Here is a 14,880-nt window from a genome sequence, read left to right on the forward strand (position 1 = left end):
GATTTTGCTGAGCTAAAAATCCTGTATTCGTAGAAAAGCCTTACCTGAACTGCCAATATCATCTAAGATTATTAAAGGAAGGATTTTTAAAGATCTAATTTACTTTTTGTCATGCATTGCTTGCTATTTGCATTCCACTCTGGTTGCACATTGAAATGAGACAAGCCTTTATCACCTTTGTGTCTGGTCACGTCTGCCTCCTAGTCTCCCTTGCTAGCCCAGCGCCGCAGTACCAGGCTGTAAACACAGCAGCAAAATGGTTCAGGAAAAGGAAAAGAAAAAAAAGAAAAAGAAAGAAAGCTGCTCTGGTTCACTATTGGATGAAAATATATTGAATGAAAACATTTCTATCAGTAGCAGGCTTTTTATAAATTCTTCTCTTCCTTATAATTAAATTTTCTAAAACGCAGACATTTGGCCTTCAGTATCTCATGGATGCAATATTGGCACCGGATCAGTACGGCTTGCTTGCCAAGCTTGAAAGGGAAAATATAATGGGAAAATACTGTAATTTTACAGTTCTTGTAAAAATGAGGAAATCACAACCTGCACAAAAACCCCAAGTAGTATGTCCCTAAATCTACCCACAGAGAGACCGAGATATATGTTTTCAGCTTTGAGGGTGACTCTAGAAACCTATTTGGGGTTTATTTTAGTTTACCCTAACATAACTATAGATCCATCTCAGCAACAGATGCAGAACATGAACTTTATGTTCATTGGCTCAGGAAATGGAGCTGAGAATTTAAACTCATTTCCATTTTTATGATGTAGTATGACTTTTGCTTCTTTGTTCTGCCATAACAAACTTCAATTCCCCTGAAAATACACTAACTGATTGTGTGAGCTGAATATGGACTTGTTTATGTCCGCCTTATCCACACATGCACCTGACATACTTTCTCTCAGTGGAACAACAAACTGGATTTTTCAAGAGCAGGAGAAAGGTACAAGCCCCATCTAATAAAGTAAATATGATGACACTTGTTTATGGAAGAATCTACTGAACCAAATTAAAAGTGCACTTTTGAGGCATTAGGCATAGGAAATTCAGCATCTACCACATTGATGAAGAATAAATTGCACCAAGCTCCCCGGTGATCATAAAGAAAACTATGTCTGAGCAGGTGCCCTGGGCTTGTCTTCTTTTTCCCATAGAATCCATTTCCCTCCCGTCTCTGACCTCCCTATGCTTGTGATGGTTAATTTTTGTGTGTCGACTTGACTGGGTTAAGGGATGCCCAGCGAGCAGGTAGAACAGTATTTCTAGGTGTGTCTGGGGGAGAGAGAAGCATTTGAATCAGCATACTGAGGAAAACAGACAAATGGCCCTCCCAAATGAGGTGGACACTATCCGATCCACCAAGGTCCCAAATTAAACAAAAATGTGGAAGAAAGATGACTTCACTCCTCTGCTTGAGCTGAGACATTTATCTCCTCCTGCTCTCCCACACTGGCATTCCTGGTTTCGGGGTTTTCAGACTTAGACTGGGACCTACACAGTCAGGCCTTTCAGCCCCTTCCAATTTCAGGCCTCTTTGGAATCCACTGGAATTACACCACTAGCTTTCCCAATCTCCAGCTTGCAGCTGGCAGACTATGAGATTTCTGGATCTCCATAACCATGTCAGCCAATTTCTATTAACTCTTCTTTCATATATATATATATTTATTTGAAAATATATGAAATATATATATACTTATATATATATAAAAAATCAAGAAGAGTTTATATATATGATTTATATATATATATATATATATATATATATATATATATATATACACTCACACACACACACATATATATATGTAATTGGTTCTGTTTAAATTTTAGACCTCCATTATAGTCTCTTATAGGTGACTGCTACAAGCTTCAATGGCCTTGCAGCTCTCCTTGGCTGCAATGTCACTGTAGCCTCTCAATGTCCTTGGGTCTCCTCAAGCTCACCTTCAGTTAGGTTTGGTCAACAAGAGCACTGGCAGGAGAAGAGGGTGGGAAGAGAGAAAAATCTACATTTACTCTCCTTTTCCTTACTGCTTTGGTGCCACATTGTGGCGGTGGCTGTTTCTCTCTATAGCTAATGTTCTCATCAGAGGCTTCCTCCTGGTCCTTACTCCAGGAATCCACCATAACCCTGTGTCCTTCCTGCATTCACTTGACTTTCAGAGTGGCTGAGACTTCCTAGTATTGTTAGAATTTGGGTGCCTCACAAACTCTTGTTTGCTCTCTTATCCCTGTTCCCAACTCTATGTATTATTCTTTTATTAAAAACTTTTCTTGTGTCTGAACAGTCACATGTAAATCAAGTTAGAACACACACACACAAAAATAAATTCAAAATGGCTTAAAAGACTTAAATACAGGACATGACACCAAAAAACTCTTAGACGAAGACATAAGCGGAACATTCTCTAACATAAATTGTAGCAATGTTTTCTTAGATCAGTCTCTTTAGGCAAAAGAAATAAAAGCAAACATAAACAAATGGGACCTAATCAAACCTGTAAGCTTTTTCACAGCACTTGAAACCATAAACAAAATGAAAAGACAACCTACAAAATGAAAGAAAATATTCATAAATGATGCGAATGACAGGGGCTTCATTTCCAAAATATAAAAACAGCTTAAACAACTCAATAATAAAAAAACAAACAACCAAATAAAAAAAATGGGCAGAAGACCTAAATATGCATATATTTCTCCAAAGAAGACATGCTGCAGATGGCCAACAGGCCCATGAAAATATGCTCAACATCATTACTTATTAGAGAAATGAAAATCAAAACTACAATGAGGTATCACCTCACTCCAGTCAGAATCGCCATCATAAAAAAATTTATAAAAAATAAATGCTAGAGTGGTTATGGAGAAAAGAGGACTCTTCTACATTGCTGATAGATATAAACTGGTGAAGCCATTGTGGAAAATAATACGGAGGTTCCTTAAAAAACTATAAAAAGAATTATCATACGATCCAGCAATCCTACTCCTGGGCATATATCCAGTGAAAACTCTAATTCTAAAAGATACATGTACCCTAATATTCATAGCAGCAATATTCACAATAGCCAAGACATGGGAAGCAACCTAAATGTCCATTGACAGAAGAATGGATAAAGAAGATGTGATAATATACACATAATGGACTACTACTCAGCCATAAAAAAGAAATATTACCATTTGGAACAACATGGATGGGCCTAGAGATTATCATACTAATCGAAATAAGTCAGATAGACAAATATATATCATTTATAAGTGGAAACCTAAAAAAAAAAGTACAAATGAACTTATTTATGAAACAGAAACAAACTCACAGACATAGAAAACAAACTCATGGTTACCAAAGGGGAGAGAAGGTATAAATCAGGAGTGTGGGATTAACATATACACACTACCATACAGAATAACAGGATGTACCATACAGAAGAGGGAACCACATTCAATTGCTTGTAATAGCTTCTAACAAAAAAAAAAATCTGAAAAATAATGGCCTGCTTTTCTCCATAACCACTCTAGCATTTATTGTGTATAAATTTAGATACCATAGATATACATAGAGAGAGAGAGCAAGCGAGAGAGCGAGCGTGCTGAGCTGAATCACTTTGCTGTACACCTAAAATTAACAAACTATTGTAAATCAACTATATTTCAATTAAAAATTTTTTTCGTGTGAACCGCCCGAGACAAATCCAGCATCTTCCTAGGATCCTAAACAATAAAGAAAGCAACGTTTATTTAAAGTTGATGGTCACACAAATAGCCATGGAGTAATTAATGGGCTTCTAGTAGGTCTCACCTGCCTTGTAAGCAAGGTTTTCCAACTGCCTTCACCTTTTACATTCATGGCAAAGACTGAAAGAACACAAGATGACTGATGTTTGCATCTTCTAAGTAAATGAAAAACGTTATACACACCACCATAAATAAAATAGAAAACTAATGAGGGCCTATTGTATGGCACAGGGAAATCTACTTAATATTCTGTAATAACCTATATGGGGAAAGAATCTGAGAAAGAACAGATGATATTATAGATTATAGATATAGGTATAGACATACATATGTAACTGATTTACTTCCTTGTACAACTGAAACTAACACAATATTGTAAGTCAACTATACTCCAATAAAATTTCATGTGTAAGGAAACATACCTGTTGAAATGTTGTAAGATGGAGCAGTTAGAGGGTACTCTTCCAAGGGGGTTGGCATTTCAAGAGGCTCTGCCAGACGGCACAACCACAATACTTAAGACTGTGATAAGAATGTTAACTAGAAGGGGCTTGAGATTTGACAACTAAGAAAGAGAACAGTAATGGAAGGCAGTGTGGACTGACAGAAGACCATAGTTCTATTCTTAAATTGTTTTTTCTTTTCATTTTTAACTATTAATATTCCAGATATTTTACTCAGATATAATATTTAATTCCATTTAAAATCTATAACAAGTGTATTAAACAGCTTTTCCTATTTTTCTTCTTTGAACCCTCTTTCTGTCAAACACATTTCAATATCCCATTTATTCTATCAGATTATTTAACCTGTCAACATTTTAACTTACACATGGTTTCTTTGTTATTATATTCAATTCTAGATCCCAGTTTTTGGTGAAATGCCTTCTCATATCAGTATTAATATTGTCAAGAGGTTTCCGTTTCTCCTTTTCTCACTTTGATTGTTTTAACATGTTGTATGTTATTCCTTTGAATGTCTTTTTTTTTTTTTTTTTTTTGTCTTTTTGCCATTTCTTGGGCCGCTCCCGCGGCACATGGATGTTCCCAGGCTAGGGGTCGAATCGGTGCCGTAGCCACCGGCCTACGCCAGAGCCACAGCAACGCGGGATCCGAGCCGTGTCTGCAACCTACACCACAGCTCACGGCAACGCCGGATCGCCAACCCACTGAGCAAGGGCAGGGATCGAACCCGCAACCCCATGGTTCCTAGTCGGATTCGTTAACCACTGCGCCACGACGGGAACTCCCTGAATGTCTATTTTTGAATATGGACATCAACTTTGCCACTACAAACTCTGGAATTCTTAAACTTAATCCCACATCTACCAGAATTTTTTTCCCCCACAGTCACTCATTGCATGTGGAAGTTCCTGGGCCAGGGATAGAATCTGAGTCACAGCAGTTACAATACTGAATCCCTAACTTCTAGGCCACCAGGGAACTCCAACCAGAAATACATTTTAAACAAAAGTAGAAAAAGTAGGATCTTTCACATGAATTTTTTAAAAATAATGATATTATATAAAACATTGCTTTATTTCTACCTTTGGACTTAGAATGAGAGGTACAATCATATATTAGAAGGCTTTGTTAACAAATACTGAAACATTTATAGAAATATAATGATACATATACTTTTTGAATTAACATATACACTACTTGATGCTTCTGTTTAAAGTGAGGTTATGGAGATGTTTTTAAACATGATTCTTTGATGTAAAAATAGGTATACTTAAGCAATTTAAATATATTTACATAAATACAAGCATACCCTTGTTTAGTAAAGGCTACAATCAAGGAAGATTTCAAATCAAAAACAATGGAAATACAGTAACAGAAGCACACATTATGAGCTTGCTAATTGTATTATAATATAGAGGATATTCAGGATTCTTTTATTTCTGTTATTCCTTTTTTTTTTTTTTTTTTGAAACTGAAAAGTGCTGAGGGGCTTCACAGTGGCACTTACACATCCTTGTCCCTGTGGGTGTTCTTGCCCACTCTCTTTTGCACACAATCTTAATCCCTAACTCTTTTTCCCCAAGAAAAAGTTTTGCCTTTTCTGAGAACCATCCTTGACTAACTTTTCTCTGAAGTTAGCTCAACATCACCAGATCCTCTCTTACTAAAACCCTATAAAGCCTTCCATCCTCCGTCTCAAGTTAAAATTTCCCTTGAAAGCCTTCTCATGCCCAGCACTTTCAAAATTTGTGCAAATGAATGGCATTCTGGCTGCTCCTCTTCCACTAAATATACTGTGTGTATCTGTATATAGGTATACGAACATATATGTGTGTGTCTGTGTGTAATAAAATAGTATGTCACGATGCTTTAAGGTGAATGAAGTGTTTGACCTTAATTCCATTTAATCACTACAAGAAAGGATACTCTCCTCCATGTCACAGAAAGGAACATAGGTTCAGTCAGGATACGGTAGGAAATCTGGGGTAGGAGAGATGAATATTCTCCAAATAGTGGGACTATAGCAATCAAATATAGGGAATTTAGGAGTAGGATAAGTTTGGAATGAAACGTGAGTTCTGTTTGGACATCAGGAGTCTGAAATGACTCCTTTTGGATATTGAAGTGCAGATGTTAATAGTTTGATGGATGATCTGAGACTTAGTAGTTAGGTTCCAGTGATTGGAAGTCATCAAAAGGATGGAAATTGAAAATCTTGACCTCAGGTAATTCTACTATGTAGATGACTTTTTAAAAAAAAAGTCATAAACATAGCCCAACAAAGCCCAGGGAATTTTAGATCATGTAACACCCCAGAGATACACATCAGATTTCAAACCTGGTATCAATTTTCAAAGAAGTCTTCTTGCAGTGGACATAGTAAAAGGGGCAACACTAAAGAGCTTGGAATCATGCTTATGTGAGCAAGTCCACAACGTGATTAATCATCAGAATTACCTTTCCTACAAGTTATAAGGATTCTCTGAGTTGTTACATTTCCTCAAAAAAATTATGATATTTAACTTGAGAATTTGTGAAACAGTCACAGGTATACTATTATAAGTTATAGACTTAGAACTACTAAATCATACAGGATCATATCACTGATTTTTCATGTGCTATTCCAGTATTTTAGCCCACCTCAAAAATCTGGTTCAGGACTGAATTTGCTAATCAGCATTTAAAAGGCTAGGCTTCATTTTGAAGAAGTTTGAATCCCTAACCAATAATCTAGTTAAATGACTAATCCATTGGATAACTCCACCAATTCCCAAGCCAGGATTTAGATGGCCCATATGAAAGAGGTCTCCTTAATATTGGAATTGTTCTGCTGATACCTTTCTCCACTTAATATATCCTTTATTTAATCCTGCAATCCCCCAGTTGCTTGCTGTTGAGCTCTTCAGCCCTTTTGTTTTATACACATTTTCCACCAGATAGTTTGAGGTAACTTTTCTCAGATTCTATGGTGAATTTTGTTTCCTTACAGCAAGTCAAACTAAAAAGACTGCAAACAGTCGCCATATATAACTAGTCATACCATTTGCAGAGTGGATCTCAACCAGCAGTTAGTGATCCAAAGCTCCTGGAGATGCCTGAGGCTAAAGCCTGATATAGCATGATGAGGAAGTTTCCATGCAGGAGGCTTATCAAAGGATAAGACTGCTCCTCTAGAATGCAACAAAATTATTTTTTATAAGAACTATTCTTTCAGGCTCTAGCATTATTTCATTATCTCATTAATTTTCTCTTGAATTTTCATTAATGTTAACAAGTCACTCATCTGCATTATTTTTTATGGTGGCATGTGCAGCACATGGGAGTTCTAAGACCAGGGATCGAATCCAAGCCAAAGCTGTGACCTGTGTCATAGCTGGGACAACACCAGATCCTTTAACCCACTGTGCCGGGCCAGGGACTGAACCAAGCTACTGCAGTTGGTTTCTTAACCCACAACACCACAGCGGGAACTTCATTTGCAATATTTTAAACTTCTTTCTCTTCAGATTATAAAGGCAAAACAATTTCACAGGCTTGCATACTTTTTCAACAGATTCCTTTTATTTCATTCTCAGTTCATTTTGTAAAGCTTCGTGAAGTCTGTGCTAAATTTGCCAATGGTTTCCATCCAAATCCAATCAGACAAGGTCATTCAGATAGTGGTCAAGAAATTTCTCTAACCCTTATTACAGCAGAGTTTCTAGCTCTTCATTAATATGTATATGTACTTCCTCCAAAATTCTGCTTGTTTAACAGGTTCGTGTTTATTCTGTATGGCCAACCTAAGGGAGTAGAAAAGCCAGAATTATATTTCAGACTTTCCCAACTGTCAGTTTTGTACTCAAACAAACTAGTCATTGCTGTCCCTCAGAAGGAAAGCTGCCTTTCACATATAAAGAGGCTTCCTCTTGGAAGATTCTGTATCTTAAAAGGTTGTTTTGAAATGTTGATGTACCATATAAGTAAAAAAATTCTCCAGGCAGATTAAATGCATATATAAATTTATAATAGCCCACTGGCTCCAGTTGGCAGAGTTATAGCTTTAGGATAAGTGGCAAAACACTTTCCAAAGAAGTTTGGAGACTCTTTTTTGTCTTTCTGCCAAGTCCTCCCCACTGAATCTCACGCACTGACTAATGCATATGCTTGTTTGTGTAAGGATCCAGGAAATGGTCTTTATTGAGGCTGGTAGGTGAGAAGACTTTCAGCTGCAATCTATTTGAAGCCTTGACTTGGACAGATTTTGGCTTCTGCTATATTTTTAATGGCTGTCCTGTTGTATCTACATCAACATTAGTGAAATGGGAGTCCTGCAGCTTTTAATTCATATTCAGTATACTCGAATATGAAATATGTTTTACAACTTTAAAGTGTTCGTTATGAAACAATACATACATACTGTTTAAAAATAAGCAATAAATGAATAAAATTCTCACTTAATCAGTTGCTTTTAATCTTGTCTAGTAATTACTCTAAATAATATTTTTACATATCTCCATTTTATTGATCCATCAATATTAGAAAATACCTGGAGTTCCCTTCGTGGTTCAGTGGTTAAGGAATCTGACTAGGAACCATGAGGTTGCAGGTTCGATCCCTGGCCTTGCTCAGTGGGTTAAGGATCTGGCATTGCCGTGAGCTGTGGTGTGGGTTGCAGACACGGCTCGGATCCCGTGTTGCTGTGGCTCTTGTGTAGGCTGGTAGCTACAGCTCCGATTAGACCCCTAGCCTGGGAACCTCCATATGCTACAGGAGCGGCCCAAGAAATGGCAAAAAAGACAAAAAAAAAAAAAAAAAGAAGAAAATACCTATTTGCTCCCTATTGTGTAAATGAAAAACTAGAATTCCACAATTCCTTCTAACTCTTTCTACTGACCTGTGCACTTCTATCAAGCAATTTTTTTCCTTTTGCATTATCAGTATTCACTGTAAGTGTCATTCATAGATGCTAAATATACCATTACATAAATCATAATGTATTTATTTATTTTCCTGCTTATGGATAATTGGGTTATTTTCTGTTTGGAGCTACTATGAATAAGGTTAGAAACTATCACTTTACATGCTTTTTGGTTCCATAAGCACATAGTCTACTGTATATATATTCAGCTTTGGTAGATACCAAATAATTTTCCAACAAAGTGATTACCAATTTGAAATACTAATTTTATTATCATTATTATTATTATTATTATGCTTTTTAGGGCTGCACCTGTGGCACACAGAAGTTCCCAGGCTAGGGGTTGAATTGGAGCTTTACCACAGCCATAGCAATGCCAGATCCAAGTCATGTCCGGGACCTATGCCTTAGCTTGTGGCAACATCAGATCCTTAACCCACTGAGCAAGGCCAGGGATTGAATCTGCATCCTTACGGATACTAGTCAGATTTTTTTTTAAAAAACTATAATTCTTTATTCTAAGATTATATTTACCTTCCTTTTTGGTGATAATCCTATTTTTATTTTAAATGATTTTTATTTTTTCCATTATAGCTGGTTTACAGTGTTCTGTCAATTTTGTACTGTACAGCAAAGTGACCCAGTCACACACAGGTATACACATTCTTTTTCTCACATTATCATGCTCCATCATAAGTGACTAGATATAGTTCCCAGTGCTATACAGCAGGATCTCATTGCTTATCCATTCCAAAGGCAATAGTTTGCATCTTATAACCCCAAATTCCCAGTCCATCCCACTCTCTCCCCCGCCCACTTGGCAACCACAAGTCTGTTCTCCAAGTCTACTAGTTGGAATTTCAACCCACTGAGCCACAATGGGAACTCCTTCATACATTTTAGAATTAGCAGACCAATCACCTTTCCCGCATTAAAAAGAAAAAAAAAAAAAGAAATATCCTTCCGTAATTTGGTTGAGATAACACTGAATATACAGATCAATTTCAGAAAAACTTACATCCTTTTTTTTTGGCCATACCCATGGCATGTGGAAGCTCCCCAGGCAGGGATCAAACCTGCACCACAGCAGTGACCTGAGTCGTGGCAGTGACAGTGCCAGATCATTAATCCATTGTGTCACAGTGGAATTCACCAAATTTACATCTTAATATTGAGTTCTCCAATGCAAGAAAATGTTCTTTATTTGTTGGATTAATTTTTTTTTTTCTCCGCACTGCTTTGCTGTTTACAATGCAGATAACTTGGATATATTTCATAGGAATTACCTATGAGTATCTGGGGGTTTTTTTGTGCAGTTGTAAATGGTATTTATTCATTTCTTCCTTAATATTTGCTGGTAATTCATAGGAAGGCAATTAATTTTGTATATTGATTATGTATCCAGTGATTTACTAAATTGACATTAATTATAATGTATTTTTGTAGATTCTGTGGATTTTCTAAGTACATAATCATGCCTTCTTTGAATAATGCAGTTTAAAAGTTCCTTTCCAATCTCCATCCCTTTATTTTCTTGCCATATTTGCATTTGGTAGGCCCTCTAGTATAATGCTGAAAAAATTTTAAATGGTGATAAATGTTTTCCACCTCCAGAGAAAAGATAAAAATACTTGCTACTATGTAATATGGTCCTGTAAATTCTTTTCTTGATATATTTTATTGGATTAATGAAATTCCATTCCATTTCTAATTTGCCAAGGAGTTTTGGTCATGAATGAATACTGCACTTTATTGAATATTTTTTCTAAACATATTTATATGATCACATTATTTTTCTCCTTTATTTAGTTTTAGTGCGGTGAATTGCATTGGTTTTTTAATATTAAAAAGCAACTGTGCAATATTCTAATAACACACTATGTTATTATTTACTAGATGGATAGATAGATAGATTCACTTTGCTAATATTTTGTTTAGGACCTTTTGCAAACGTATGCCTGAGAGATTTCGGCTTATAATTTTCTCTTATGATAATGTCCTAAGGGGGTTTACTATTAAAGATATGCTGCTCCATGTAATTTTTGAAGAATTCTTCATGGAACATGACGATTTAGCATTACAGTATGACTGCCTGGGTTCTAATTTCAGCTTTTTCATTTACTGGCTAGGTAACTATGACCAAATAATTCAAGGCACTGGTGTCAGAAACCTCAGCCCATACTATCCATCTGAGCTTGGAAAAACTATTCACTATATTAAATTTTTAGTTCACTCTATGAAAATTTACCTTCATATGTTAAATAAACACAAAATAGTACCTACTTTGTAAGGTAGTTGTGATAATTAAATGGAATGATCTATGTACTGTATTCAATACAGCACCTGATACAGTAAGCCCTCTCAAATGTCAGCTGTTTATATAGATGATAAATAGATAATAGATAGGTAGACAGATAAATAAGAGATAACACACACAGTTGACTTTGTCAGTTGACTTTAAGCCTATTATTGATCTGTTATTTTGCTTATAAAATCTGAACTTTAGTATCATGGCTCATTTTTATTCTCTATCTGCCAACTCAATACGTAAAACTTATTCTTAATTTCAGTGGAGAAAACAACTCTCACTTTAAACGTAACATACACTTAGGCTAAACACTGCTAACTCTGATTTGATCTGTTCATTGTATTAACCAAGGTTTTCTAGAAGAACAGAAACAACAGGATGTGTGTGTGTGTATAAATACATTTATTATAAGCAACTGGCTTCTACAATTATAGATGGATGGCAAGTCCAAAAGCTACTGGGTAGAAACCAAGGAAAGTTCAAGTCCAAGGCCTCTTTTTAAAGAATTCTCCCTTGCTTGCAGGAGGCTGGTCTTTTCTTTCTATTTATGCCCTCAACTGATAGATAAGGTCCACACAATGACAGAGAACAAATTACCTTACTCAACTTTATTCACCAATTTAAATATTATACTCATCCAAAAACACAGAAGTACCTTGAATGATGTTTGACTGAATATCTGGGCAGCCTATGGGCCAGCCAATTTGACATGTAAATTAACCATCAGAGCCACTAACATAAAATCAATGTTAATTCTGATTTCAAAAAGAATATGGTTCTAGTTTCTGATTTTTAGGCTATAAAATACATTTAGGAGTTTTGAATATTTCTTTCTTTAATGGTATTTTGAAGTATAGGGGAGTTAGATATGTGTACTGAGGACACCAACCTGAACTGGAAGTTTCTATTTTGTAATCTGGGTTAGGGAACAAAATGGCTTAGAAGTATAGCATCTAAATTATTATTACAATGTGAGGGTGACTGATGGACTCCAATGGACAGAGTACACTGGGTCTTTTTATTTAAGTAACAGGAGTGAGATGTTATTTATATTAAGCTAGATGCACATAGCTAGAGATTCGGCTGCATTCTCCATGTCAGAAATCCAAGCTTCTCTGCCCTGCGAGTTTCCCTTCTGTGGATGTTGGTGACTGAGCTGGATGAGAAAGGTGATGATACTTTTGGGTCATAGGAAGGTCAACTAAGATCCTGCTCAGGAAGAAGAGGGAATGTTCTTTATTCCTTGTGGCCCAAAATTAACTGCCACAAATTAAAACTCAAATGTGTCAGAGTTTTAGTTGTTCTTATTCTTAGAATAATCACCTCTATATCTTTCAGCAAACTGCTATCTAACATGGACCAGTTCAGTCACATTCATGAGCAAATACATCAGTCTTATATGAACCAAATGCTAGTTCCAATCACTTCTGGGATCTGACCATCCCAAGTATGACAGAAATTCAGGACTGCCTAAAGGCCTATCTCCATAGCTTCCAATACTCCTAAAAGACTAAAACACAGATAATAATACTATGTTAAATTTTATGTCAATTGATGTGAAAGTGGAAGATAATAAACATATATTTGCATATCAGTGATTGTCCCTTGGGATAAAATACTGGGAATCTACAGTGGGAGAAAGGTTTATATTTCATTAAATATCCCTTTACACATTTGATTTAAATGTGGCTATGTACCTATTTTTAAATTAAAAGTTCCAATTAACTTTTAAAAAGTCACCTTATTTATAGTTAATATTTTTAAAAAAGAAATTGAGGTGGTTATTCCCTCTGTGAACACAGATGTGGCCAAGTGAGATTATCCTCTAAACTTTCTACACAAGAGAGGTAAAAAAGAGCAAAAGCAACATATATGAGGAGACAGTACACAATCCTGATTGTTGATACCATTTTTTCCAACCAGTAATTTTTCCTAAGTATCAAATTGACATGTAGGTAAGTTTCATAACTCTTGAATAAAATTGAAATCATACAGGTTTTAATTCTGGAAACATTTCAGAATATATATGCTTCTTTAATGCAATTGAGTTCCTGCAGTTTAAAAGGCAAAGTTCTGACTGAAAGGTCTAATTCACATCTCAAGTAGTTAATTTATTCATCTGGGTGGATCTGGCCCACATTATTGAGAAATTATCAATACTACTTAGTACTTAGAGCTTTCGAGTAAATAGAACTTTGCAACTGACTTCATTTCCAAACTTTAGTAGATTTGCTTTACCAGAAAAATTAAGTTGTTTATATTTCAATATCATTTTACGTCTTTATGTTTTCTGTGTATCCTACTGGAATAAATCTCTCTCCAGATAACCAATGGAATTTCAAAGCTAGACCATTTATCTCGCTATAGGAATTTCACTTATCAAAAACTGTCCCTAAAGTTTTACTGAAATCCTTCTAGGACCAATAGAAAGAGATGCCTCCTTTTGCCTATGCTTCCAGGATTCTGATATAAAACCGCTGCCATTTGCACTGTACGCTAATGACAAGCTGGATGTTTGCATGAAAGCCAATATGTTCTTACACTGCTTTTTGAGACAAGTAATAATCAGTCTGTCATCAATGTCATGCTGCAATCAAGCTTTGACAAGGTTTGCAAATAACTTGAAAGGAATTGCTCATCCCTGAACACTACAGATCAAAACCAGACCTGAACAAAAACTAAAAGTCTGCTGTGCGTCAGCTGCACAATCTCTGGGAACGTGCCATGCATAAACAGGAGCAGCGGCAGAAGAAACAACTATTCCACCACCCCACCCCCATTTAAAATTTGTTTTATTGAGAACTTTTCTCAGTACCAATCCTAGGAATGCACTATTCAAAACCCTGATGCAACCACCTAAAATGCTCAGCCTGATTGGAAGTATGATTCCTGAAAATGACTGGAAAAGCAAGTCAAACATCCATCCTTGGGGTGGTTTGTATCTTTAATTCACGCTGGAGCAAGAAGGATGGATGATCAAACTCAGCACTGCCCTCAGTGAGGGATTGAGTGCGCATGCGACTGAGGCACCAACTGCTTTCGATTCCTCTCCTCCCTTCCTCAAGCCTTCCCACCCCAGAAAGGGGTGAGATGAGTATTATTTATTCACTGCTGTCCTGACACTTGTTAATCTGTAGGCTTTCACAGCCATAAGAAATAAGTTCAATTTATATAAACCAAAATCCTTTGGAGGAAAAAAATAAGATTTTTTTTAAGAAGTATCAGCTGCTCACTAATCTGCTCAGAGCTTTCAAACATATTTGTACTTCATGTTTGTATAAATAGCTGGACAGCTACTCAACATACGAACTTAAGCTTTCATGACTTATGCCTAAAATATGAGTAGAGCTTTCAGATATGAATTAACTGTTGGTTTTTGTTTTAGCATAAGAGGAGAATTTGGTTCAGTTCCCTGGTTCTCATGAGGAACCTTAAAAATCAAGTGCTACTGAGGGATCATAAGACATTC

General features: G+C 36.1%; 1 long non-coding RNA gene across 3 annotated transcripts in view; it reads right to left on the bottom strand.

The window, feature by feature from the left end:
- Window positions 1–14,880, bottom strand: part of LOC106505481 (uncharacterized) — a 712,816-nt gene that overhangs the window by 136,729 nt on the left and 561,207 nt on the right. The window lies entirely within an intron of this gene.

This window comes from Sus scrofa, chromosome 13 (assembly GCF_054392235.1).
Source record: "Sus scrofa isolate SSC_HxYL_T2T_F1_AM1 chromosome 13, Sscrofa_HxYL_maternal_Yorkshire_Landrace_v2.0, whole genome shotgun sequence".
Lineage (NCBI taxonomy): Eukaryota > Metazoa > Chordata > Mammalia > Artiodactyla > Suidae > Sus > Sus scrofa.